At 48.5% G+C, this 26032-nt stretch overlaps 1 protein-coding gene across 11 annotated transcripts in view; it reads left to right on the top strand.

The window, feature by feature from the left end:
* LOC139749220 (uncharacterized) overlaps window positions 1–26032 on the top strand; it is a 489778-nt gene that overhangs the window by 341008 nt on the left and 122738 nt on the right. The window lies entirely within an intron of this gene.

Genomic DNA, 26032 nt, shown 5'->3' with positions numbered 1-26032 from the left:
TAGTGTTGAGATCGGTTATAGTGTTGAGGTCGGTTATAGTGTTGAGATCGGTTATAGTGTTGAGATCAGTTATAGTGTTGAGATCGGTTATAGTGTTGAGATCGGTTATAGTGTTGAGATCGGTTATAGTGTTGAGATCGGTTATAGTGTTGAGATCAGTTATAGTGTTGAGATCGGTTATAGTGTTGAGATCGGTTATAGTGTTGAGATCAGTTATAGTGTTGAGATCGGTTATAGTGTTGAGATCGGTTGTAGTGTTGAGATCGGTTATAGTGTTGAGATCGGTTGTAGTGTTGAGATCGGTTATAGTGTTGAGATCGGTTATAGTGTTGAGATCGGTTATAGTGTTGAGATCAGTTATAGTGTTGAGATCAGTTATAGTGTTGAGATCGGTTATAGTGTTGAGATCGGTTATAGTGTTGAGGTCGGTTATAGTGTTGTATCTGACGTGGAATACGCACGGGAGATCTCCAGACTGGCTGGTTACCGCTGTAGTCAAGTAGATGCAATTTTTTTTATTTTCTTTTATTTATTTATTTTTTCTTTTTTTTTTTGTAACTCGTTGATGGCCATATTTCGTTGTGGACCCTCGTGCTGCGAGATCAATTTTTTGGTCTCTCTCCCTCTCTCTCTCTCTCTCTCTCTCTCTCTCTCTCTCTCTCTCTCTCTCTCTCTCTCTCTCTCTCTCTCTCTCTCTCTCACCATTTTCATTGATTTTTTTGGAGGGTGGACTGTAAAGTCATTTGTGTAAGTCGGTCTTGCACCATTGTGTGTCTCAAGCTACCTTGATCACCGTGAGGGTGGACCGACGCACAGTTTACGTCAACTTGGCGACAGGAATTTTTAACTCAAGCACATATTTGCCATCCCCTATAAATTGAGGAGGCTCTACCCCCTCCAGATCAAGGGACGCATCACAGTCTTTCAGAACAATTTGCTGTTCCCAATTCGTCCCAGTTCGTTTGTAGAACGTCTCGAGGTTAATTGGGTTCTGGCTTGGGTTTCCCTACCGAACGTGGCTTCCCGTGCACGTCTCGGCCAGCACACTGTATAGCCACCAATGTGATAAGACGTGCACGTGTACCATATACTTCTTGCTCTAATAGTTATATTCTTATATATATATCCAGATTTTTATGGGTCAAATATTGTTTATTCTAACAAATTTTATATTTCCGTACGTTTTCTACAGTAAGGAGATTTGTTTGGTGTGTTAAATCCTTAACTATGATGTATGTATGTCTCAAATTTAGCCTTCTTAGACCACTCTTGGTGTCATGTAAGGGGAACTTAAACTGTAGTAGTTATCCCTAAAAATATCTAATTCTCTTTTACGTGAATCTGTTCCGTTTTCTATATATTCTCCAATGCTACTTGATGAGCAATGACTCAAGCATTTACATATAAATAGGAAAATTTTATATTATACTTTCACGCGTGTTTTCATCACCGTAGGAAGTGAAAGTGTTGTACGTAAGTCATGCACTAATGACGTAAGATCCTCATTTGTTGAGGTCATGGTGGCGCCAGGCGAGCGATGTAACTATTGCGGGATGACCTCTCCTCGCCGTCCACTGATAGGTCTTTGGTCTTTAGCTAAGGGCATCTCTAACAACTTCAGTCGCGCCGCCTTCCCTTCATTTTTCCGTTCTGACGTTTCTATAGCTGTCTCCCCCGTAGACAAAGCAACTGTTTTTGGTTCCCGTTTCTCCTCTAACTCCACCTTGGATGACTAACATCCCTTCACCTCCTGATGCTCCTCTTACTAATCCTATGCCTCCTCCCGTAATCTCTTTTCGGACTGTCCGAAAAGCGTTCTCTCTCTGGACGCAAGCAAGGCATGTGGTCCTGATGGCATCCATCCATGTTTACTGAAAGAGTATGCCTCAGAACTTGCACCTGAGCTTGCTCGTCTATTCCGTTTCTACGTAAAAACCAAAACTTTTCCTTCTTCTTGGAAGAATGCATTGGTACATCCCATCCCTAAGAAGGGTGACCATTCTAATCTCTCTCACCTTCGGGCTTTTGCTTTATCTCCCATTTCTAGTCTTTGAATCCCTCCTCAAGTCCATGTTCTTAAACACCTCGAAAATCGCAGTCTTCTCGGATCTCCAGTATGGCTTCCGTAAGGTGAGATCCACTGGTGTTTTTCTTTCCTATTCTGCTTACGTCTGGTCGTCATCCCTGAAGGATTTTGGAAAGTCCTGTGTAGTTGCCCTTGACATACCCAGAGCTTTTAACAGGGTGTGGCATCGGGGTCTCATCTCTAAGCTTCCCTCTTCTGGCTTTCCTCCCTCAGTTTGCTCCCTCAAGTCTATCTTCCTCTACGGCCAGTCTATTTCTGTGGTTGTTGATGGATCAGCCTCTTCCCCTTTCTCCATCAGCAGCGGTGTCCCTCAAGGTCCTGTCCTGTCCCCTACTCTTTTCCGTCTTTTTATCAACGATTTCTTTTCTTCCACAGATAACCAATTATGATCATATGCTGATCACTTTGCAGTACTCTCTTTCATATCCATCATTGCTGCTCCCTCTTCTTTCACTTGATTTGCTTCTCATATCGACACGATTTAGTAGTAAACTCAGACTTGGATGGGATACATCCGTGGGGTGGACGAAATCTGGTCAAGTGTAATGGCTCCATGACCCAGTTCCTATCCATCTCTGTATCGGAAGCTCGTCCCAACTCTCTTCTCTCCTTTGGCGGTTCTGTAATTCCACCTCTTGACTCAGTGAACGCACTTGGTATTACCGTAACATCCACTCGTCCTTGGACACTCCACATTATGGAAATAACTAGATCTGACTCTTTAAGAAACTGGGTGTCCTGGATGTCAAAGCTTCTTTCCTTCTGAGCAGTTGTTCCGTTTATACAAAGGATTGATTCGTCCATGTTTGGTTTACTGCCCTCACATCTGCTAGTCTGTTTTTCTCTTGAGTGATTGAAAAAGTTTCTCTTTGTAATATAGGAGACATGTTGTTACAGCCCATCCTCGTGCCTCCCTTCATCATTGTCTTAGAATCTCCTGCAGAAGGCTCTTTGTTATCCCAGATCGCCAGTATGTCTTCGGCAACACGAGATCCACCGATTATATCATCCCCAGTGGCCAGACGTCCTCCACGGGCGACTCTGTGTAACTCGTGTCTTAACCTCTGCTAATCTGGCATGTTTATGAGGGTCTGGTGTCGGGCTGTGACCCCCCGGGGCTGTGCTCTCCTACGCACCCCAGTGTCTTCAGGCCGTCATCTGCCGTAGATATCATGGATCAGTGTCTCCTCTCACTTCTCACCAAATTTGTAATTCTTTTCTTTAAAAGAGAATTCACTCATAAGACGAAGACAGAACACTGTATTCACCCACTTCCTTTTTCTGATCCGTTCCAGTTTCTCTGGGTTCACCCACCTCTTTCTGATCCGTTCCAGTTTCTCTTGGTTCACCCACCTCTTTCTGATCCGTTCTTGTTTCTCTTGGTCAGTCTACGTCTCGTCGCGTCACATCTGTACTGTGGACAGATTGGGATAAGACTTTCCGGGTGAGGGTGGAGACACAGGCCCCCATGAGGGTTTTACCCCTACTCTTTCTCTAGGTTTTCCAATTCCTCCCGACCTACCTAATCTCTATTCAAGCTATTATAACCTCACCAGGCGTTACAGTAAACTTACCCAGTACCGCAGCAACGTATGAATTGTCATAGAAACCTCACATTGCAATGAATAGCCAAATGGACGACTGGAAAACTGGGAGCCATGTTCCGATGCCGAAGATTCGTCTCTTGTGAAAAGTTACACCGACTTTACAGAGGACCAACTTGTCCTTGTATTAAGTAACGTTCTTGCATGTTTACTGGACTGCCTCGCTCCCAAAGCAAGCAGGCACATCACCCCTCCCCAGTCTAGTCTGTGAACTCGACCCACTTGCCTTCCGTCGGTGTTCGTTTGTGTTGTCCTGCCCCAGAAGTGGCTGCTTCTGTACTTCGCCTGTCTGTCAGCTGGGCCATTCAGTACCCACCCAGCGAAGGCATTGCCGTCACCTTTTTGTTAACGGTGAGGTCGCCGGCAACACAAGGGTGGGATGTTTGATGTCTATTTCCTTCCCTACGCCGCTGAGCTTTGGAACTCTTTACCTTTTCATGTCTCACCTGACAACTATGACTCATGTTTCTTTAAAAGACAAGTACTCCACCTCAGAGACTCCTCATATTTTGTAATTTTTTCCCCCTTTTTTTATGTTTCATTCAGAGCCTGATGTTTCTCAAAAATATAGTTTTATTATTATTATTATTATTATTATTATTATTATTATTATTATTATTATTATTATTATTATTATTGTTGTTGTTGTTGTTATTTCGGGAGCATGATGGCCTGGAGGTGTTCTTGAGAGACATGTTGTTATACTGCGCAAGCGCGTTGGTACCGGCAGAGGAAGGGCACGCACGCTCTCACACTGTGTTGTTATCGAACGCCTTGTAAGAGTTGTGCGTCACGGCCAGATGATCCAGGCGGTTACAGGTCCTCCCGTGTAACTCGTACTGTGATGGTGATTGTGAGTGGCCCTCCACGTACGGGCACCGTCGCGTTGTGGAGTGGCAGCATCTGTCCACACTCCAGCTGACCTCACCCTCGGCCAGTAAGGGTCACAACCCCGAGTTCATATTGTAGCGCGGGATGATGCCAGTCCGTCCGATATGAGGTGGGTTTTGAGAGGTTCATACGGTCACTACAGATACACAACGTGAGGGGGAGAGGGGTCTGTGATCATTACAGAGGTAATGATGCTTTGACGTAACTATCACGTGAGGTTGATATTACGGACCCTCACCTTACCCCTGTGGTGGCAAGGGAAGACCCTTCACCTGTTGAGGGAGATCGGTGTCTTCGTCCTCGGCCATCGCCACTCGCGTACTCACCCCAGAGAGGCGTGTTGGGTGTCTCTGTATGAACCAGTTATCCCGCACCACTAGAGCACCAGGTCATTGGACGCTCCCCAGAGGGTCAGGTCGGGCAAGGGTGAATGGGTGTGTGTGTGTGTGTGTGTGTGTGTGTGTGTGTGTGTGTGTGTGTGTGTGTGTGCGTGCTCAGTTCGGGCGAGTCGGCACTCCATGGGTTCGTGCCCCGTGGTCTGTGCTGTGGGTGCCAGTCGATACGTACTCGGTAAACGGGACGGAGGAAAGGTGACCTCCACTTAATGAGACGTGCCGGGTAAACATCCGCAGGCTGGTGTGGGGTCTGGGGAGCAGGACCAATGCATACAACACAAGACAATGCTATACGTTCACTCCCTTCGGGTCACACAGCCCTGGTCCGCGACGAGCCCCCAGGCCACCCCAACCAGGACAGGAAATTGCGGAGGAGGCATTTTGAGTAGCATGTTATAGGAGAGTTGAGGCACGTCACTGGTGACCTTACCCTAGAGTGAGGCTACGTCACTGGTGACCTTACCCTCCCTTCGACAACACCTGCAGTAGGACAGAAAGACCAGGAGGAGGTCATGGTATCATGTGACACGGGTCGTGTGGTTCACATGACCCCCTCACCCACCACCATGTGACACGGGTCTTGGCAGTGAAGGGACTCAAGTGTATACTCCAGTAGTTGTAAAAGTAAACCACATCCGTATACCTCCGTGGGTTTACACTACACTCTACCCCCAATATTGGCCCCTAGAGCACAGAGGAGGCTCTTGACACCCCCCCCCCCTCCTCATAACTGGTTTGGACACCATAAGAACATAATGTTACACACACACACACACACACACACACACACACACACACACACCACACATAGCATTAAAGATCAGTAGAGAAAGATAAACGAATTCATCTCTCTATATCTATCCAGGTTAAAACGCTTGGATATGTTTGGGTCAGTGAGAAAAAAGTAATACTTAAAGTTGGTTTTAAGATATACGATCAGATTATTAGCAATTTCTTGCTAGAAATGATCAGTCTCGCGATCTGGGGCGGTGCTCGTTCAAGTGGTTCGTGAGAGAACTTGAATTTAATGGCTTCTAAATCACCACCAGAAGCCCTTACCTCCTGCTGGTGGGCCGGAATTTATCGTCTATTGTTAGTGTTTCTGTACAATGTTCGTCGATCAGATACGACCCCTGTGGACGAGGTACCTGGGCCGGCCCTGACCAGGGCCAGGTGCGCTGACCCTCTCCCGGGCTACGAAGTGATCCCGTGGTTGACGAAGCTACGGTGTACATACGTCCGTGACGTGTCAGTCAGTACCACCAGCCACTGGTGTCAGCCAGTATCGCCACGACCACCAACCAGCCACTGGTGTCAGCCAGCACCGCCACGACCACCAACCAGCCACTGGTGTCAGCCAGCACCGCCACGACCACCAACCAGCCACTGGTGTCAGCCAGCACCACCCACTAGAGTCAACCCAGTAACACCATCAACCACCACACTGCTGCCCTGGGCCAGCAGAGAGTCGTCTGGCTTTGGCCAGATTGATAGATGGACCAGGCCAGCCCTACTGACTTACGACCTCCAGCATGGCCTTACGACTTCTGGCATGGCCGTACGACCTCTGGCATGGACGCACGACCTCTGGCATGGCCTTACGACATCTGACATGGCCGTACGACCTCTGGCATGGACGCACGACCTCTGGCATGGACGCACGACCTCTGGCATGGCCGTACGACCTCTGGCATGGGCGCACGATCTCTGGCATGGCCATACGACCTCTGGCATGGCCGTACGACCTCTGGCATGGCCATACGACCTCTGGCATGGCCGCACGACCTCTAGCATGACCGTACGACCTCTGGCATAGCCGTACGACCTCTGGCAAAGACGCACGACCTCTGACTCTTCCAGGAGAATGTCTTGCACGTGGAGGTGGTAGTAATGAGTGCCGCCAGCCTGGCTTTAGTGTGTCACGGTCGACCATGCCTGCCGGGTTAAGGGCACAGAATTCCCCTCAAAGTCGCAAAGCCAGCGTCGGTGAGGTCTGACGTATACAGAGGTGAGGATCCATGATGTGCAGGTACGCGTCATGACGTATCCGGGCGACTGCAGAAGCGTTATAGATGATCACACGGTATGGTTTTAGTCCTTTACACACGTTGCGTCAGTGTCTGCCTACCGCTGCGTCAAGGTACATGGGCAGGTTAGAGCAACAGCGTCATCTTCATGCCTATTTGATGGTTGGTAAAATGTTATTCATTCGTAGACTTGTCATCCATCCTGTGATGACAGACGCTTGTACTGAAGGAGGAGCGTGATGTTCTCCGTGTGTCGTACGACGCATAGGTAGTGATAGTCTGAGATGGTGTCGCACACATCGAAGTTCAGTCTGAGACGGTCTCGCACACATCGAAGTTCAGTCCGAGACGGTGTCGCACACATCGAAGTTCAGTCCGAGACGGTGTCGCACACATCGAAGTTCAGATCTGTTGGAGAGAGATGCAAGAAGCGCGCCGTGTTGACGCTGGTGTTGGTGAGGCCTACAGCTTGTCCTTCGGTCAGTACCCGAGGCTGGCTGCTGGCTGGGCTCGGGGACCCGCCTCAGAGCGCCCAGCGTCGCATCGTCGCATTTATTATTCCCTGGAATCAGAATTATTCAAGAAACCTTGAGACGCCAGGCCCGTCCGTATTAGGCTACCTGAGACGTCACGTATCTTAGTTGAATCCTTGACGAGGGTTTCTAGCGCGGGAGAAATCTGGAGCGGCCTCAGAGGGAAGGGTGTAAATCAGTTCTTGTGTTGTGACTTGAGCATTCAAATGTCGGTGGTAATTACTGGGTTACGGTAAGAGGGACACACCTAATATGGCAGGACACTGGAAAGGTCGAAAGGCCGGAAATACGAGTTCCGGAAAGCCGCTAAATGTGACTTACTGTTCAAGTTGGTCAGTCAGAGATCTGTAACCTTGAAGAGAAAGTAGAAGTTGATTTGACTCGAGAGGAAAAAAGGAAATGTATGCTATGGCAAGGACGAGACTAAAGCCCACTTTGCAGGATATTACACTGTGGCATCATGAATAAGGTCGGTTCGCTCCAACTGACCAGAACTGTTTTAGAAATGTGTTCGCGAGAGGAGCAGTCAGGCAGCTGGGGATCAAAGTGTCGTCCTGGGAGCTTCTTGAACGAGGAATGTCATGTGGGGGGAAGGCGGAGGGAAGCGGGGAAGGGGAGGGGGCGCGACCAGGAAGGAAGGAAGGAAGGAGGAAGGTCAGTGGGTAAGGCAGAACTTGTCCAGATACATAGGACGAGACTGCAAAGATGCGGAGCCAACGCCTACCAGGGAGAGAAGGAGGGAGAGACAAGAGGTAAAAACCCCAATGGATAACGAGGCTTTGTATGATGCGGGCCTTGCGTGTGGCCGTGTATGGCTCCCTCTAGGTAGAGGAGCCCTGGTGAGGGACGTCAAGTTCGATGGTATAGCGGGAGGACCCCAGCCAGCGCCCCAAGGCTTGGCTGTGGGTGTTGGACGGCGTCATCCTCCCTTCCCTGAAACGTAGGATGAACATGTACGTAGTAGGTATGTGCTCCTAAAAGGAGTGAAATATAGGATAACCTTCCAGGGTGTGACTTGGTCCTGATGCAACATCCTCGGTGGGGCGGGAAAGGCGAACAGGTATATAAGAAAGGGAAAAAAAAATAGATTACGTAAGAAAGCAGAGTGGGTGACCTTTGATGGTAGCCCCCCGGTGATATAGAGCATCGTCGTCCATCTTGCACAAGGTGGCACTGGAGAGGCGGCGAAATGCCACCATTTGCTCAGGCACATCGCTTGATTAACCTGGAGAACACGACCCTTGGGCATGTATGTATGTATGTATACCTTAGTCTTGGACCTGAAGCTTAGAGAAGGCAAAGGCCGAGGGGTGGGTGTCATCATAGTGAGGGACCGCGCCATCCCGGTGATGGGTCGTCCCGTCGTGGTCAGACGGTTATTGCACTGATGCAGGTAAGGAGGGGAGGGCGAACGAACAGGTCGAGTGGCGCTGTATTTCGAATCTTCAGAGGAACTTCTCATCTTCAGGTGAAGTTCCCTCTTAAAACCACACATTTCTCTAATTCTCATGTGGATATTTGATTATTTAATGACGATTTAATTTTGCCTTTGAACATTTAGTAAGGAAGTTCCCCGGAGTTATTAAACAAAATCTTAAAGACTTGGGAAGACTTTCTAGGACAGCTTGTGTACGAGATGCTCAATAAGGGGGATTATGCTTGAGGTGTCAGAGAAAGGCCATTGCGACCCTGTCCAAGAACTAGATTATACGATCTCCCAGTATACGTGAGGCGAAGGCTCTATGGCCGTTCTCCGGGAGCGAGCATTCGAGTTTTCCTTCGAGAAATGAGATCACAGGGATGTGGTCAGTCCAGAGGAGGTGTCGAGACTTGAGAAACGCCCCCGCAACCCCTTCCATTACCTTGCAATGACGATGTCTTTTCACGGTCACGGATCCTGGCGTGCTGGGGCGTGAGGGGCCGGAGGAAGCCTTGATGCCTGGAGGAATTCCTCAATAAACTGGTCAGTAGTGTTGGAAGCTCTTTGGTCACACGAGCATTTTTCACTTGAGGGCACAGAGGGTCTGCTGACCGCCCTTCCTCGCTGTCATTGCCCCACTCGGGGTGACGTAGGGGTTAGGACCACGGATATGCCAGGGGCACAGGGGGAGACCCACACTCGTCGTGTAGGATACATCAGTCACGTTTTCATCTCTCAGTGTTTTATGGATCATCAGGAGATTATGGTGGCGAGAAAGGTACAGTAGCCTCAACCCTGAGCTGTCGGATGAGGTCTGAGAGATGGTTAGAGAGGTTAGGGAGGACTAGTGTGTTGAGTGCCCCATGTTAGGTGGTGTGAGGACGGAGGGTGATACGGCATGACCTTCTCTAGCGGCCTCTGTTGTGTGGTAGATAAGGATCTTAAGAGGAGTTAGGCTTGGGAGCCATAAGGGAGAATGAAAGTTGTGTCGATGTCTTTGAGTAGAGGTGTGGGGAGTCTTAAGTGTTGGGGGTCGAGGAAGATTATATAGAGACGCTAGGTGGAGGATTTGATGATGGTATTGACTTGTTCCTTCCAGCTCAGTTTATTATCCAAATTACCATGAAGTTTGGTGGACTGAACAGCGTGAAGGGGACTCGAGTAGGGGATGGAACATGGTTGAAGTACGACTGTTGTCCATAGCTGCGGTCTTGGATGTTTTTTTTTTTGACGATGGTCGGTACCAATCGTAAAGGTTATTATGATTACTCTGGAGGACAGAGTAATTTGGGTGACCTGTTGTCAGCGCTCTCCTAACTGCGGTAGAGTTATCATAGTTCTTCCATCCAGCAGGTACTTCCATCATGGCATCATTCACAAGGTTGGGGAACAGAACGGTTCCGTCATCGTGTACTTTAGGACACGACAGGTGAGGAGGGACTGGAAAGGTGGTGGCGGCTCCTCAGACGCGTCCAGCCGGACGACACTCCCTAAGGAAGCCCGCCGCTCATGGAGTAGGCCCACTCCGCAACTTGACGGCTTTGTGATGTTAATGAATGTGGTGAGGGCCATCCAGCTCCTGCGTATATTTTGGTTGCGATTTAAAAGTCTATACCGTTGACGTGTTAGACGGGGTTCTTCACATAGCTACATCGCTCAGGGTCTGTGGCATTTGCAGTGACCGTCGTAACTCGGAGGGATTATGGCCTTGTTGACGTATAGTTACTTGGGGAATGTGTGTGTCGTCTAACCAGTGGGACATATGGATTGCTGGAGAGAACCACTGGCAATCGAGGCGACGGGTTTTGGCAGACTCGTGGGTAAATTCTTCCTCGAGTTTCACTGGCCACACCGTGGTTGTATTATAGCTGACTCGGGGAAAGGTTGGGGTGGGAGTCGCACGTAGCATGAAACGTAACCCGGACTGACACACAAGGAAAGACTAGTATCTTAATTATGTCAATGTCCGCTTGGTTCTCGTAACGGGACTCCACCTGGTTGTGGTTATACCGCGAGTGAAGAATTGCCTTCGGCAAGGCTCTGTATCATCGTCAGTAGACGGAAGGCAGTACAGCTTCATGGAGTAACCTCTCCTTCCTCAGGAGACCATCATTTCCCTGCTTCTGAGTATAGCGCAGCATCCAAGCTGTAGGATCCTCATATAATGAGTCCTGGAGTTATATGTGATAATGATATGCTTTTCATCAAGTAACGTCGTTATATACCTGCAATGTTAAGACAGTTACCTATAGCGTTCTCAGTTCTACAAGGTGACTCACCCTTGTTCGGCTGCCCAGCTGGTCGACCAGCGGCTACAGGAGTGTACTGTACCTGGCAGTGCTCCCGCCCAGAGGGAAACACACGAAGGTCGAGTGTAAACAGATCGAAGCACTTCTGCCTGTGGTCACAGCCTCGGGTCTAGCCTCCCTCCCGTCCACTGTACATGTTGTCTCCTTCCTTCCTCACGTGATCTTTCGGAAACCCATCACTCCCAAGGCTTGTACTCCTTTCCGCCCTCAAATCTGTAACTATAATGGTTTCTGCTGCAAGAGTTGTGCATGTATGGTTGTGTTTGTATTCATCCGAGTACAAATATTTCTGGTACTCGTTTGAAGGATCTTGAGTCTCCCATCTCTGATGCCGCCATCAAGTTTAGAATTTCTTGTGCCTGTAAAACTGGGTATTTTAACGTTTCGTATATATCTATTTTCTTTCCCCCATCTCGTCTACATGACGTCCTCCCATAAGGCGTTGTTTGCATCACATCCACGTGCATCTCTCCTCTTTGCAGGAGACTCTAATGTACGTCCGTGAAGATGGGTTTGTTTATGTTCACGATGACCCCAGTGGAGTCGAGGACCTTTTCTTTTCCATGATAATCACCCCGGAATCAGCGAGTGAAACACCCAGTGCGATCTAGTGATCGCCACGACCAATGCTCCAGCGTCGTCGATCTATCTGTTTTTCCTTTCTGATCCTCACTACAAATACTTTACATCTACGTCCTTAATGGTCTTCAGATCACAGCCTTGTTCCCATCGTTTGCCGCCTGGGTACGCCCCCACCCAACCCGCCAACCCCACCCCTCGAAGCGCCAACTTTGGCGCATTGAAATGGTTCAGTGGTGTTCCTTGGGCTAATTTTATACTGACTGTCGTGAGAACGAGTACTGTTGTGCCGGCTGGGCTGCCTCCAGTTGTGCTTGAGACCTCGCCTTGTGACCCACTTCTGGGGCTCCGCGGGAGACCTCTCCTTGTGACCCACTTCTGGGGCTCCAGGGAAGACCTCTCCTTGTGACTCACCTCTGGGGCCCCACGGGAGACCTCTCCCTGTGACTCACCTCTGGGGCCCCAAGGGAGACCTCTCCTTGTGACTCACCTCTGGGGCCCCACGGGAGACCTCTCCTTGTGACTCATCTCTGGGGCCCCACGGGAGACCTCTCCTTGTGACTCACCTCTGGGGCCCCACGGGAGACCTCTCCCTGTGACTCACCTCTGGGGCCCCACGGGAGACCTCTCCCTGTGACTCACCTCTGGGGCCCCATGGGAGACCTCTCCTTGTGACTCATCTCTGGGGCTTCTCTCAGTAATGTTGGTTAACGGTGTGTGGTTAGTCCTCGACGTCTGTAATTCATCGTACAGGGAGGTTGTGACACAAGTCTTTGCTTCTTAACGCCTTTCCCTTGGTTTTTCTGCTCCTCTCTGTATTCCGGTGCGTATTTTTCTTGCCAGTCATTCCACTGAAGTGCTGGTTGATGGGATAACATCTCACTCTTGCCTTGTCAGCGATGGTTCCACCTCAGTCGTCTGTCGTATCGTCTGCCTCTTCTCTAGTCTCTACGTGAATGATCTCCACCAACCATTGATTGTCCTCACTCTTAGCGTCGACGAACTCACTCTACTTCACTTCACCTCACCTTTCCCTCTCTCTCTCTCTCTCTCTCTCTCTCTCTCTCTCTCTCTCTCTCTCTCTCTCTCTCTCTCTCTCTCTCTCACACCGGCACTTATTCTTTTGACTCGCAATGAACATATTTCCTCTCGTCATTCGACACTTGTAACATTGCATAACGAGGAAGCAATGATCTGGTTGACTTCAGCAGAGGGAAAAAAGGCAGTGTCTCGCGGCATTTGTTCTCAGCACACACTCGATTCCAAATATCAAATTTTCAGAAGAGTTCAGTTCAACTGTACAGTAACACGAACATTGTTGGGCATGACCAATATTCTCCCATCTTTCCTCGATCTTTGGACTGAACATCGCAAAATCTGCTTCGCACAAGCTGGGTCCGCGATGTACAGGCAACGCAATAAGATGTCCTTCAAGTAGATGATCCTCTACACCTGCAGGGGTCTCATTCAGCCTAGTACTTCGAGGCGCTGCTCATGAATTATGAGATGTCTCCTCTTCCACCTCACTCATAGCCAGAGTGGAAACAACAGCCATCCACCTCATTAACTACTGCTGCTTCAACCTCTCCTCAGAACCATCCCATGCTATCCATTGTGATATTAATTCCCATTTTCTTTTCTACGTCTTTTTTTTTTTTTTTTTTTTACCGGCTACTTCTCTTGTAAGTTGTCTACGTGTGTTACACACATGGTACACGCCTGGCAGCTGCTTCCCTTAGTGTGTCTGGAGACACCAGCCACACGAGAATTGACCGTTATCAGACCTCTTTATCTCCTCATACGGCTAAACTGATATTATCTCTTGGCCTTCGTCGCCCCCCCTAACCCCTTCTCTCTCTCTCTCTCTCTCTCTCTCTCTCTCTCTCTCTCTCTCTCTCTCTCTCTCTCTCTCTCTCTCTCTCTCTCTCCTTACTCTCTCCCTATAACCATTCCATCTTTAATGATCGGGTCTACAAACACGCTGGAGTCCTGCAATGGCTGGTCACTGCTTCCTCTGGTCCCTTACTAACACATATCTTGCCTTTCATCTCAGATGGCCATGAACTGGGGGACTGTATATACTTTTGCTGATGCTATGTCGGCCACGCAGTAAATAAATGAATAAAAAAGAAAGACCCCCCCCCTATTTATGGGGCCACTGTAGCTTGCTTCGAGGCTGCACTCCATGCAGAAGCAGGTTTATCCGGGACTCATATGGTGATGGAAATTTCTCAACGAGACTGTACTGCTTTTCATCCGTTGATGATAAAGCCATCCCGGAGATGATTTCAGATCATTGATACATACATTCCAGTCCTCTGTTCTTAACGCTACCTTGCTAATGCGGGAAATGGCGAATAGTTTGAAACATATATATATATATATATATATATATATATATATATATATATATATATATATATATCCCTGGGGATAGGGGAGAAAGAAAACTTCCCACGTATTCCCTGCGTGTCGTAGAAGGCGACTAAAAGGGGAGGGAGCGGGGGGCTGGAAATCCTCCCCTCTCGTTTTTTTTAATTTTCCAAAAGAAGGAACAGAGAACGAGGCCAGGTGAGGACATTCCCTCAGAGGCCCAGTCCTCTGTTCTTAACGCTACCTTGCTAATGCGGGAAATGGCGAATAGTATGAAAGAAAGAAAAAGATATATATATATATATATATATATATATATATATATATATATATATATATATATATATATATATATATATATATGTAGTATGTATTATGGGTTGATTTGGTCATAAATACGTTAGAACTGTAGCACCTGAAAGTTTCAGGTTACACGATATTACAAACTCATATAAGAAAATGTTCATTGACTTTATAATCAGTCTTCTTTGGTATTGTAATCTCTCTCTTCAGAGTCGATAAGAAATAACATCTGAGGTGTGTCTGTGGGCACGATCTTCCCTCCCTGGCCCCAGGTGGCACACACCCCCGGGAGCGTGAGGAGGCGGCGGAGGAGGAGGAGGACCACCTGGCGAGGCCACACTGCCCGAGGACACCAACATCGTCGACAGGTTCCTCTAGGGATGGACTCCCTCCTGCCCTCCCCTCCCTCCCCCCAGCCTCACAACACCTGACGATAACCTCACGAGATGACTCGTCCCGCCTCATGAACGCCATCTGTGTATATGGGCGTGAGGGGTTTCTTTTCAAACCCCATCACTAAGTTCGGCTTTTCACAAGCCTACCCCATTTGGATTGACGCGAGAAACGAAGAGAAACAAGTTATATTTATATATATATATATATATATATATATATATATATATATATATATATATATATATATATATATATATATAATTTCTCCTGACACGACGTGACCCGTTACCTGACCTATCATGACAGCTTGCCTTGCCAAGTGATTAAGTAACACCATCCACTTTTCCAGAACCAGTAGGCAGATATATACACATTTCGTAACCTCATTACATGTAATTTGATTCAGTGAGGATTGGCCCTGAGATACACTACGCTTATGGGCACAGCTGATGAGATTGGCCTGGACAATTGTGCGTGTAACGTAATCGTTCGATTTTAAACGCAGAATTGTCGAACGCGGCGTCGTTATTTCTGTGAATTAGTTTATATGTGAACGCCAGTAAGTCCACGGTAGCATTTCATCCACAGTTACTAACTGAATAACCTTTACGATCCACACACACACACACACACTGGCGGGAGGAACTGTCGGCCAGTTGCCCCAGCTCACGAGGGTAATTTGAGCTCAGTTGGAGAGCAGGATGGCTTCAATGTATGATTATATATATATATATATATATATATATATATATATATATATATATATATATATATATATATATATATATATATATATTGCAGCATAAACCGCTTTAGTGTGATGTGTAGACACTCAGTCATTCTACGATTGCCATCGCATGACACAGGCCTAGTTTGAAGACCGTCTTAATGCATGTGGTAACGCCACGTGTACCAAGGCAGGTTACGCCACGTTCATGCGATGTTTGTTTACAGAAGTGACGAAGTACTCTCGGGTCAAATGAAAGTCTTATCGTGAAGTAATTATTGTTTAAAAATTATTACGACATTTATGCTTGTGTTTTGGTATTGAAATATCTTTCATATATATACCTTTTTGTACAAATTGACACTATTGATAAGAAGTAAGAACGGCTTATTTGTTTATGAATACAATAGACTCTCTATTGTTGATGTTGAAGGCGCCATATCGTAGATGGTCAGAGACTTTCCGTCTCGTTCTGTTTTGTAGAACAAGGAAGTTGTGACTGTATGGAGGTCGTGGGTTTATAAGGTTTGCTGCCGAATGGAGCTGACAACCCACTCAAGCTCTATATAATACTTTCCGCTGTGTTGGTACAAATGATCGGTATATACGTGTGTTGATATGAGTGAGCGGCAGACTACTGAATGGCATTGTTTTCATCTTGTCCTAGGGGAAATGATCTCGGGTAGACGTAGCCAGAGGGGGGTGCACAGAATGCGCGGGTTGGACTCGCCGCTGTATCACTGATCATGGACGTATACCGCTACTCCACTCGACACTGGTGGTGGAGCCGACTCGAGCACCCCCGAGGTCGCCCAGACGACTGCCGAGGTCAGGCGAGGTGTCGCTAGCTAGGCACGGCGGCGGAGGAGCGAGTTTGAAGCGACGGACGTCCGAATCTCTCTCTCTCTCTCTCTCTCTCTCTCTCTCTCTCTCTCTCTCTCTCTCTCTCTCTCTCTCTCTCTCTCTCTCTCTAGCCCAAATCGTTTACTCGCCCACAGCGTCAAGAATGTGCGTGTCCCTAGCTCTGTACAGGTAATGTGGACGATTTCAGCATGGACGATGGGGAAAGAAACTGTAACAATCTACGGGAGAGGGGGAAAAATCCTGTGAAGTTCGAAGGTGGGAGAGGAGGACATGGTGGGAAGTTACTTGATCGGAAACTTTTGGTTTTAGAGACAAGAAAGTGTCCGATGGTTGGTCGCTTTTAATGAGGGAGGGATAACTTGGGTGTTAGCGAGGAAGGAGTGCCTTCGGGGTAATGGGTAAAAAACCCGACTGGGGAAAAGGTAACCCCAAGCAACGGAGGGCCAGAAGTGCCCCTGGAAGAGATCTTGAGTGCACGAAAATTCACGTGTGAACGATGGTGGCCCCGACCGTGCCGCACGCACGCACGCATGGTAACGTTAGACCCACAACGAAAGGCGGCCGTGGTTCCCGTTCTCATTGTTTTACACGGTGGGGGGGTGGGTGCGAGGGGCTTCGTCACCAGGGAGGTACTCACGTTTAGATGTGTGAAAATAGCAACGGAGGTGACCGTTTGGACTCCATGGACGGGGGGGGGAAAGATTTTTAAAAAAAACTCGTGGTTTGGAGAACCTGTCTTACCTTACCACGAGAGAGAGAGAGAGAGAGAGAGAGAGAGAGAGAGAGAGAGAGAGAGAGAGGTGTCTGAGGGGATGCTGGATAACGCTCCCACATCACACTTAAGGTTCCAAGAGGCAGCAGCAGGAAAGCTGAAGTGATGCGTTATCCTAGGATAACATCATCCACCCCACGATCCGTCTAACGTCGAAGCCCAAGCTATAAGTTTCTACAAAGACCGAGGTGCCACGGATAAAAACCGGACCTTGTATATACAATAGACGGGCTACCCCCGTGTGGTGATGGCCATGATATTACCATTAAGCATTACCCGCTGGTTACTGACACTTTACCCCCTAAATCAGATGAACTCAGATCTCACGTCTGAGGAAGGATGTCAACTGCGCTCGGGTCCAGCTGATTCGATAAGGGGGAAGAAAGAAGATGTCTAACTGCAGTCTACTGAAAAAAATAAGTGTTAAGTTAGAAATGATTGGCGCGGATGTAGGTATTGTACTAAATGATTGGCAGTGATGTAGCTATTGCACCAAGTGATTGGCAGTGATGTAGCTATTGCACCAAGTGATTGGCAGTGATGTAGCTATTGCACCAAGTGATTGGCAGTGATGTATTTATTGTACTAAATGATTGGCAGTGATGTAGCTATTGCACCAAGTGATTGGCAGTGATGTAGCTATTGCACCAAGTGATTGGCAGTGATGTAGCTATTGCACCAAGTGATTGGCAGTGATGTAGCTATTGCACCAAATGATTGGCAGTGATGTAGCTATTGCACCAATTGATTGGCAGTGATGTAGCTATTGCACCAAATGATTGGCAGTGATGTAGCTATTGCACGAAATGATTGGCAGTGATGTAGCTATTGCACCAATTGATTGGCCGGGCTGGAAGTGTTGCAGTAGATGAGAACATGTATGAAAAAGACAAAATCATACCGTACGTGTGATGTACGATTGCCCGACCACCGACTACACATTCATTGTGAAAGGCGTAATTACAGGTGTTGAGAGAGGCCTTCATAATCTAGCTCCTACTTCACAACCCATCTATCGCAATACGTATCTGTCAGACGTCTATTAGCGTAGCGCGCGCGCGCACACACACACACACACACACACACACACACTTCATCAGCAGAAATTCTCGTGTCTCGAACATGGTCATCAGGTTGGAGGGGTCAGGTCAAAGGCCAAGCTATCGTAAGCAGGAGGATCGTAAGTACACGTTGTGTTCAAGGGTCGTCCCGTCGTGCTCGAGGGAAGTGACCGTAGGCAGACAGTCGTGGTGGCCAAGGATGTAAACGCTGAGGCGAAGGTGATCACTGGAGCCGAAGTGGGGCGCGTCAGGGTGGTGGTCGTCGTGGTGGTGGTGAGGGAGGGAGGGAAACTGGGTGGTAGCTTGCACAAGTGGCGGGCGGGCGGGCGGGGTGGGGGGAAAACATAATGGACGCACGTTACAGTAAACTTGCGTCTGCAGGGGCCTGTCATACTGGTATGTCTTGCATATGCAGGTACCACAGCTGATCCTTGACCACACTGCTCGCTCAGTCAGATGTTAATCACTCCCGAGTTTACCTATTGATTAGTCGCTGATGATAGTGATTGCCAGTACTAGTGAGTGATGGTGATCGATACTGTGAACGGGAGGCTCCATGCTAAAGCAGTCACTCCCTCACCTGGTGTGTCGTGTTGATCCAGGTGAACGAGGTCCTCTCTTGGTGCGCACGAGGTTACCCACGCTGGCCAAAGGTCAGGTCTGGCCAGACCTACGGCCAGACGCTGGCCCAGGGTCACACACACACACACACACACACACACACACACACACACACACACACACACCATGTGGTAAGAGTGATCATGTGCTGATGAAGTTGGATTACTGTCTTGACAAGACTGTTGCCAGAAGTTGTTTGGTAGGTCAAGGGAATTGAGAAAACAAAACAAAACATAGATCAGGTCATCACCAGGAGTTTGGTGATCACTTCTTTCGAAAGCTCCGGCCACAGACGGGAATCAGGAGTCTTTATCGAGACCTGGCCTCACACTGGATACAAAAAAGAATTAGAAATGATGGAGAAGTAAGACGAGAAAAGAAAGAAATAGCGGAGGAGTTTCAAAGAAAGTGGAAAGCCTGCCCTGTAAGAACGGACGGGCTGAAGCTGTTAGGAAAGACATGAGATGGTAAGGAGTTCTAGAACTTAGCGGTGTAGGGAAAGAAACAAATATGATAACGCTCTGTCCTTGAGTTCCTTCCCAGCGGCCACACATTTGTCATGTGAAGCAGCGCTGTGCCCGGCAGTACGTGGTCTTCCCGCTCGTGGGGACACACAAGGAGCCACCTCTCTCGAGCTAAACCCAGATTAATATCTTTAGAAGAGGATTTTTATATATTTTGTCAGTTAATTACGCTCAGGGAGCGACAGACGTAGTTCATGAAAAGTTGTCTATAAACAATTGACTCGCAGGACATACTGTTACATAGATACTTTACACTTTACACTTAACACCCACCAAAGTGGGAGGTGTCTCATAAGTAAGTCTTAAGTGATTGTCCCTTGGCAAGTTACTCAACATACGTCTATCAAGGACTGTCCTAGTGGTCACGGGCCTGTTACAGTGGGACGTTCAAGGCAACAGTAATGTTGAGGACTGTTGGCAGTGGGTGTGTGGCACAGTGGAGATGAGGAGTATTGAGGCACATCTCCTGCCTCAGCCACCTACCTGCCACATGGGTCCGTCTCTTCACCTGGGGCACCACGGTATGTCTGCCAGCCATAGATATCCACCTGCACGGTACTTGTGGGGGACGAGGGATATAGTTGTCGTAATTTGTGAACCAGCACCGGGAACGTGAGGGAGAGTGGGTCAAGTTTTGAGGTTGTCTGGAGAGAGAGGCGATAGGTCGGATTGCTTTGCTTTGGAAGCTTCTCTGTCACGTAAATACATCGGACTAAAGTGACCCTGGGTGTGAGAGCCGTGTGCCATACCAGGACGAATGACTGAATGATTTGTGTAATTGGAGCCGCTGTTCCGTAGTTAAAAGCCTCCGTGTTTCTGAGAGGCCGACCATCCGGGTTTAGAAAAAGGGGAACAAGAGGGAATTTAGGTTTGAGATGCGACAAAGACGTGAGTGGGTGGCGACGACCGAACCAGGAGCCGCTGTCCAGATGTGCGATTTAAGGAGGAGTTGGTTTTCAGGGGACGTGACGTAGTGAGGGAGAAAGATGGAATGAGGTTATAAAGTATTAGAGAAATGTTGTGTTTGGGTCGTTAACCTGTCGAGCTTTTGATGAAAGGGAGGAAGAACGTGACTTCCGGAATGTGTTTTATGTTAGCTGAGACAGCACGGGCAGCTGAATGCCTTTAATCAAGACCATTTCACTAACACTGTGTGTGTATATATATATATATATATATATATATATATATATATATATATATATATATATATATATATTGTGCTTTATCGCTGTCTCCTGCGTTAGCGAGGTAGCGCGAGGAAACAGGCCCAACCCACCCACATACAGGCCCACACACGCACATATACATATATACACATGTACATACTCATACTTGCTGCTTTCATCCATTCAAATCGCCACCCCGCCACACATGAAATAGCACCCCCTTCCTCCCGTGCGCGCGCGATGTAGCGTTAGGAAAAGACAACAGAGGCCACATTCATTCACACTCAATCTTTAGCTGTCATGTGTTATGCACCGAAACCACAGCTCCATTTCCACATCCAGGCCCCACAAAAATTTCCATGGTGTACCCCAGACGCTTCACATGCCCCGGTTCAATCCATTGGTAGCACGTCGACCCCGGTATACCACATCGTTCCAATTCACTCAGTTCCTTGCACGCCTTTCACCCTGCTGTAAGTTCAGGCCCCGATCGCTCAAAATGTTTATCACTCCATTCTTTCACCTCCAATTTGGTCTCCCACTTCTCCTCGATCCCTCCACCTCTGACACGTATATCCTCTTTGTCAATCTCTCCTCACTCATTCTCTCCATGTGACCAGACCATTTCAATAACCTTCTTCTGCTCTCTCAATCACACTCATTTTTATTACCACACATCTCTCTTATCCTTTCATTACTTACTCGATCAAACCACCTCACACCACATATTGTCCTTAAACATCTCATTTCTAACATATCCCCCCTCCTCCGCACAACCCTATCTATAGCCCACGCCTCGCATCCATATAACATTGTTGGAACCACTATTACTTCAAACATACCGATTTTGCTCTCCGAGATCATGTTCTCGCCTTCCACACATTGCTTAACGCTCCCAGAACCTTCGTCCCCTCCCACACCCTGTGACTCACTTCCGCTTCCATGCAAAGGGTGAAAGGCGTTCAAGGGACAGAGTGAATTGGAACAATGTGATACACAGTGGTCGACGTGCTGTTAGTGGATGGAGCCAGGGCATGTGAAGCGTCTTGGGTAAACCATGGACAGGTCTGTGGGGCCTGGATAGGGAGCTGTGGTTTCGGTGCAATATACGTGATAGCTAGGAAATTGATATGAGCGAACGCGGCCCGTTCCTGGCGCTAGCTCGCTAACGCGGAAAATTGCGCAATCAAGTATGTTAGGATATATAGCGATTCACTGTAGACCATCTGCTGCAACCGAGATTCGAACCTGTTCTCTGGACCCCTGGCGGCCCGTAAGTGCTTCATGGTCAACAGCGCTAATCGCTACACCACGGTTAGGGTGTACTGAGTAAAGATAATGAATGAGTGTGGCTATACCAGCGTTACGTAGTGCCGTGTATCAGTGCTGAGACAATACGTGGGTTCCGGGTGAAGAACCACAAGAAAATATCAAAAGATGAAAAAAAGATGTGGTTTGATAAATGTGAAGGTGAATGGACGGACACCGGCTTCTGGAAGCCAGAATCTGGTAATACAGCCACGGGAATATACTGTAGGGAGACCCCCAGGAGGCGCATTGTGGCTCATTGTCCACACGTACGAGTGAACGGGAAGGACAGACAACAGGGACCCCCCGATGTCCCTACGTCCAGGTCGTCTGTTTTTTTTTAGGAGAAAGAAATAAAGAAACGGGGAAATAACAGTGATGTCAATCCAAAAACGTGTCACAATCTTACCAGGGAAAAGTTGAAAGTTAAACAGTTATTTGGGGTAATGGCCGAAGACACGGAAGGCTTAAGAGAAAGGAGGAGAGAGAATTGAGATGCTAAACGATTGATTTCAATCATATTGTTTACCAGTGAGGAGAGAGAACTTCTGGAGGTGGAAGATGACACGAACAGAGAGAGGCTGGTGGACACAGTGTTCAGTGGCGAAGAGGATTTTCTTAATGTTGTTGAGGGACTGGATAAGATCTTTGAGGCCCTGGGGGTCGGTGTGTCTGCAGATTATTATGTAGGACGAACGTAGGGAGCTGGTCGATGTGAGCGACCACACAATATTGCAGGAGGATCCTGGTTGATCTACCAGCCTGGCAGGCTAGTTGGATGATGGAACATCACGTCCTGGGGATAGGGAAAGGACTCAGGACGACGTCCATGTGACTGTCGCGTGGCTGAGGCTAGGGTTTAGAGGATAGTATTCAGGTGTGTGAGAGAGAGAGAGAGAGAGAGAGAGAGAGAGAGAGAGAGAGAGAGAGAGAGAGAGAGAGAGAGAGAGAGTATGTATGTTTGACGTGTGATAAATGCCAACTTGAATATAATGTGTCACTGACCAACATGATGTACACGTCAGGGGCCTAGTTCCCCCTACCGTGGCATAGGAGGTCAGGTCATCGGCCTTGCAGCTGAGGGAAACATCTTAACTGTATCAGGTAATGTGTTACCTGAGTATCCATTAGGTATCGGTATGATGATCGAGGCCTTAGGGCTGTGGGAGTGTGTGATTTTCTGGACAAGTTAAAGCCACTGTGTGTAGTCAAAGGGCGAGACCACACTTGTATCGCTCTCTTCCCGTAAATGTAAGTTAAGTAATCACAGATGGGGAAATCGTACACAAAGAAGGCATTGCTGACCATGAATCTGCACGGGCCCATCCGGGGAGGGGAAGGGGGTGGGGGGTGTCGGACCCACACCCAACGCAGGTGTTCACCCTTCTCTCTGGGATGGTTGATGTGGAGGTCCTTAGTTTAGAATGTACGCACACACACACACACACACACACACACACACACACACACACACACACACACACACACACACACACACACACACACACGCGCGCGGAGGAAATTTAATCTTATCAGAACACGATAATAGAATTACGAGTGTAATGTGGGGTAATGGAGCGTGACAGGTTACAGGAAGACATGAACGAGATACACCAGCGGTCTGAGAAATTATGAGCGATACTTTTACTCGAACAATATACGTTATGCAAGTCGGAAACTGTGAGAGTAGACCAGACTGTGGCCATCATACTGGTGGCGAGTAGACCAGACTGTGGCCACCATACTGGTAGAGAGTAGACCAGACTATGGCCACCATACTGGTAGAGAGTAGACCAGACTGTGGCCTCCATACTGGTAGAGAGTAGACCAGACTGTGGCCACCATACTGGTAGAGAGTAGACCAGACTGTGGCCACCATACTGGTAGAGAGTAGACCAGACTGTGGCCACCATACTGGTAGAGAGTAGACCAGACTGTGGCCACCATACTGGTAGAGAGTAGACCAGACTGTGGCCACCATACTGGTGGAGAGTAGACCAGACTGTGGCCACCATACTGGTGGAGAGTAGACCAGACTTTGGCCACCATACTGGTAGCGAGTAGACCAGACTGTGGCCACCATACTGGTAGAGAGTAGACCAGACTGTGGCCACCATACTGGTAGCGAGTAGACTAGACTGTGGCCACCATACTGGTAGAGAGTAGACCAGACTGTGGCCACCATACTGGTAGAGAGTAGACCAGACTGTGGCCACCATACTGGTAGAGAGTAGACCAGACTGTGGCCACCATACTGGTAGAGAGTAGACTAGACTGTGGCCACCATACTGGTAGAGAGTAGACCAGACTGTGGCCACCATACTGGTAGAGAGTAGACCAGACTGTGGCCACCATACTGGTAGAGAGAAGACCAGACTGTGGCCACCATACTGGTAGAGAGTAGACCAGAGCCTGGCCACCATACTGGTAGCGAGTAGACCAGACTGTGGCCACCATACTGGTAGAGAGTAGACCAGACTGTGGCCACCATACTGGTAGAGAGTAGACCAGACTGTGGCCACCGTACTGGTAGAGAGTAGACCAGAGCCTGGCCACCGTACTGGTAGAAACAAGCCTCAAGAATCGGTGTGTGTGCGCAGGTGACCCTGGGATGGGCGTCGGTGTCGACCGTCTCATACGTCCATTATAACACCAGCGGAGCGGAGGATCCTGGACGACTCGTACCTCACGTGAGTCAGTGTCACCATTCCCTCCAGTATGTGGAGGGGAGGGGAGATGGTGCAAGGGGGGCACGTGCTGTACACACACAGTCAGCCAACACCTCGGAGCGTCGTCCTTCAGGGGAGAGTCGCGTGGATGAGTGGCCAGAGGCGGTATCACGGGTCGCAACGCTACCGGTGCTAGAACTATGGGAGGTGACGGATGAACAGAGGGAGGAAGCCTTCGATCATTGCCTTCTGCAGGATGAGACGGAAGGAGGTATGGTAAAGACGTGGTGCTTATTATTACAATGCGCCACATCGTCATGCACGTCATGACCGCCATCGCCAGAGGTCAGGCAGATGCAGACCCAGGCTGGAGTGAGGTGGGTGAAGACAGGACGCAGCTAGGGAGGCGTGAACCTCCAGCCAGCACCGCCGGGTCGTCCTGGTGTGAGCGGAGGGCGAGGCGTCGTCATCATCGTCCAGCCTCAGCGCCACCTGCTGAAGGTCGCCTCCCTCCCGGCCCCTCCTCGGGCACGACGGCGCACCAGTTGAAGACATGACGGAGCGATCCTTGGCTCTCATGCTCACAAAGTTAACAACCTGGGCAAAGGTCAGGCCAGGAGCACACCCGAGGGGTCGTACCGTCGACTTGTCTAGAGGGTGGCAGGGTCGTACCGTCGTGCTCAAGGGGGGGGGGGTCGTAACGTCGTACTCAGTAGGGTACGACGTACATGACTGATAAGCGAATTTATAAGTAACAAGACACTTGAGGACGACTGGTAAGGTGGAATTTGTGTTAATAACTTGCTAAATAAGAGGCAGACGGTCATGCTTAGATGATCAAGTTCTCGTACAAAAAAAAAGAAGAAGTTAGAATATATATTCATATACACTTGTCCGCCGTTTCCCGCATTAGTGTGGGAGCGCCAGGAAACAGATTAAGAGAAGCCTTAACCGCTCCCATTCATTCTCTATCTGTCATGTGTAATGCACCGAAACCACAGCTCCCTCTCCCCATTCTGGCCCCACACAGACCTTTCCATGGTGTATTCTTTCGTCATTCAGTTTAGTCCATTCCTCCGCCTCTCTCATTCCAGAGAAGTACATCTTGACATCTTCTATGACGAGTATCTTCCTAAATTTACAGTTATGACCTCTGGTTGTTCTATCCCTACATCTGTCGATGAACTGTTCACTATCGTAAGCTGTCATGGATTTTATAGATTGTGATCAGGTCACTCCTCAGTCTTTTCTCTTCCCCTCCGGACAAATATAAGGCTTCTAACCTATCCTTGTAAGTCGGCTCTTATTAATTCTGGTGCCATCCTTGTCCTCCTCCTCTGGACCTTCTCTCTCAGTGCTTACTGCTTCTTTAGGTTTGGTGGGTAAACTTGAGAAGCATTT

The sequence above is a fragment of the Panulirus ornatus genome, chromosome 1 (assembly GCF_036320965.1).
Source record: "Panulirus ornatus isolate Po-2019 chromosome 1, ASM3632096v1, whole genome shotgun sequence".
NCBI classification, from domain to species: domain Eukaryota; kingdom Metazoa; phylum Arthropoda; class Malacostraca; order Decapoda; family Palinuridae; genus Panulirus; species Panulirus ornatus.
Note: the sequence above shows the minus strand (reverse complement) of the source record. Positions and strands in the feature narration are given on the sequence as shown.